Source organism: Aptenodytes forsteri, unplaced genomic scaffold, assembly GCF_000699145.1.
Source record: "Aptenodytes forsteri isolate BGI_AS27 unplaced genomic scaffold, ASM69914v1 Scaffold29, whole genome shotgun sequence".
Taxonomy (NCBI): domain Eukaryota; kingdom Metazoa; phylum Chordata; class Aves; order Sphenisciformes; family Spheniscidae; genus Aptenodytes; species Aptenodytes forsteri.
In genome coordinates, this window is record NW_008794520.1 from 1,969,448 (window position 1) to 1,972,921 (window position 3,474).

Consider the following 3,474-nt stretch of genomic DNA (forward strand, 5'->3'; position numbering starts at 1 on the left):
GCACATCCCTCCCCACCTAGGATACCCTGGGAGGGACATGGCAGCGCTTTGTCCTGCCTGCAACCTGCCCGCAAGCTGCTCCCCTCTTCCTGTTCCCTCCTTGCAGCTCCGTGAGGATACGGCCACATCTGTCCCCAGCGCCATCAGGATTCAGTATCACCCCCAGTAGTTCCAGATAACCCCAGCAGTCGGGGGTCAACATGAGCTACTTCTTCTTCACCCAACAAAGATGCTGTTTGCGCAACTCCAGCTTCACAGAACCACTGCAGCTCCTCCCGCACCCATTTTTGCAGCCCCCGGCTTATTCCCTTCGCACGTGCTCTCTGTTTCACAACCACGCCGAATTCATTTCTGGCCTCCGTTCGCTGGCAATAATTAACCACACGTTATCAATTCCACCTCGCCTGCATTGTACACGCACCTTTCCAGCCTCTCAGCTCCTTTCTGGGCTCGGCAGTTTCGGCACCGCCAGGCAATGTACCAGTCCGGAGCGCCACACCGGTGAACCCGCCTGACGCTCCTGTTGTATTTATAACCCAATTTCTCAACCCAAACAGTATCGCTGGGTCCCAAGAAAACAGCTTCCAGCCCACAACGCAGCCTGGAAAGGCCAGAGGAGGAGCTACGTTTACTGACCACCCTGCCAGATAGGTTTGCCTTGCAAACGGTAAGTGCCACTTACTACCCCTGGATTTCAGGGGAAAGCAGAGCTGTTCCCTTGCTGTGACATTGCAGGTGGCAAGGTGAGACAGTGTCCCCGAGCTCTGCTTTTGTCACGATATTTGCTCAGGTGCAGCCACTGCTGCCCAGTGCTGCTGCATCCCCCGTGGCCTCCGGTCCACACCAGCCTTGCGGCTGGCACATACACCTCCATGATGCACCCAAGGGAGCTGGCAAGGGGGAAGCAGCACGGGGGGGCTCAGGGACCACCGCGTTGGTGTCTGGGTACACCGATGCCCAGGCATGCCCTGGGACAGGGGAGGGCCACCCACCTTATCAATTAGGTGTGGGACAGGAGGTGAGCTGCCCCGGTGCACCCCTCCACGTGGCCATCTCAGATGGCTCGAGCATTCCAGCAAGAGCCCCGAGACACAGCGTGGGAGGTGGGGGCTCCCCACAGCTCCCTGGCCCGGCAGCCAGGAGCTGCCAAGGTTCATCTGCTCGCCCATGCCATGCTGTGCCGGCACATGGGCACCAGCAGAGCCTGCCAGCCCCGGCCCTGAGCAGATCCAAAGTGACTGCCCAGCCCCACGGGGGGGAAGGACGGGGAAGAGGGGGCACAGGTGGCACCGCGGCCGAGGAGACGGCGGGGGCACAGTCAGCTGGGCACAGGGACACAGATGGTGCTGCTGGAGAGCCACGGCTCCGACCACCGAGTGATGGGCCAGGAAAAATGACTGCTGGGACAAGAAGGGTCCAGCTGACACAGGGAAAACCCTTGGCTCAGGACCAGTAAGGAGAAAGAGGAAAAAAACCAGATAAACACACAGAAACAGCGGTCAAGGCCAGCATGAGTCAGGCACCTTGGGTATCTCTGGGTAGAAAAGAATGAAGCCACCTTGCAAGCCCACATCAGGTCACCTCATTAGAAAGACAGTGCCCAAGGGCGTTCCTTGAGCAACCAATAAAGCCAGTCAAGGACCGGGACCTGGAGAAGCTTTAGCTACCTACTGAGATGTCTACAGGAAAAATGGAGCTGCAGAACTCAAGCCATCCAGCAAACGGGTGGCCTGGACTGGGCTGGCCATGGGTTTGAGAAGAGGGAGATAGGTATAAAATGGGTGTTCATGTTGAGGCGCTTCTTTGTGACAGAAAGGTGGAAAAGCAAAGGATATTCTGGTGAAAATGATGGAGAAAAAAAACCTCCAAAGTTTGCTATTCTAAGAAAAGGAAGTGAAATCACAAAAAAAAAGCAGATTTCAGTGCTTCGGTATAAAGGAACCCCAGAGGGCTGGTCATTACCCAAGGAAATGATCATAAACCCTTAACAGCAGCCTTGCCCCACACAAGGGAAAGGTACAGAGGGGGACCCAGGCTGTGCAACCGCAGCTTTACAGAGACCTGAAAGATCAAGGAAGAATCATGTAAAGTGAATCACAATGACCAAGGCAAACAAGGCAATGACTATGGGTTCTATAAATAAAAGGCAAAATTTGTCCTTTACATAATGCGGGAGTGCAGGTAACAAGATACAGAAAGCGCAGGAGAGTTCAACAATTCCTTTCCTTCAGTCTCCACAAAGGGCTGATCATGGCATATAAATTAAGTAACATTAAGATACGCATGAGGAGGCAGGGGCCACAATGGGGAAGAAGGGGGTAAGGAGTAATCTGGGTCTTTTGGCTGCATTCAGTCACAGATGGACTTCACGGAGGCGTGATGAAGTACAGATATCCCAACGATCCTCCTCCTAACCATGCCAGTAGGTTTTCTCTCCTCTCCAGTATTCCCCAATACCCAGGCAACTCACAGCATCTCGAAGTTTGCAGCCTGAATGCCACCAGCCTCTGAAGCTTTCTCTTATCCAAGGTCCCAGTGCCAGAAGTCAACAATGTGAGCTTTCCCCAGCAATCCCACGTCTTCGCTACAGCCTCCCCCTATCAGCAGGTTTCTGTATCTCTCACCCCATGGATGTGAGAGTGGATGTGAGAGGCGGTGGGCACCCCCCTGAGCCAGGATGGCCCCAGTTGGCAGCTGGCCCCATTTGCAGGCAGCACAGAGGCAGGAGAGAGGGGACATCCACAGAGGACAGCAGTGAGAATGGGCTGAGATGGTTAAAACCACGGCCTGCCTGGCAGATGGGAAAGAAGTGGGGCTTGTTTCATCCCAAGAACACACATCCCATGTGCAAGGCAGGCACAGCGAGGATGGCAGTCAGCAAAGATCAGGAGATTAGGAAAACCCTAACTGCAGAGGTGGTGAAGCACCTAAGGCTCGGTTCAGAGGGGCTGCACATCCCTCCATGCAGGCTTCAAAAACAGATCGCACCAGCATCTCCCCAGCTATGCTGTGGTTTTGGGGACGGTTAAGACAATCCCTTTGGGTCCCTCCCCTCCGTGCCCCTCTCGTCTACTGAGTGAACCAAAGCTCCAGAAGGATCTTTTTTTTAAATCCCTGTGCATTTGACCCACTGTTTTTGCCTGAAGACACTACTTTTAGCACCAGCTCTCTGGTCTATCAGAGCGGGGCCGCGCAGCTGCGTTAAGGGTGGTTGCAACAGGACAACTCTTTCCCGGTGCGGGGGTAAGAACCATTATCTGCTCCACGCGCCGTGGCACAGCTTTTAAGAGCAAGTGCGCGGCCCCTGATAGCATGGAGAAAGGCGCACCAAGCCGCACCCTCCCATTAAAGTGAAACACTGGCTGGCTCTGAAATGCACTTACAAATAGAGAATTAAGGTCTGCCTTCGACTCCTGTCTGTAATGGATACCGTGTCCGCCGCAGCCCCGGCGGCGATGCCCTCCCGGCGCTGTG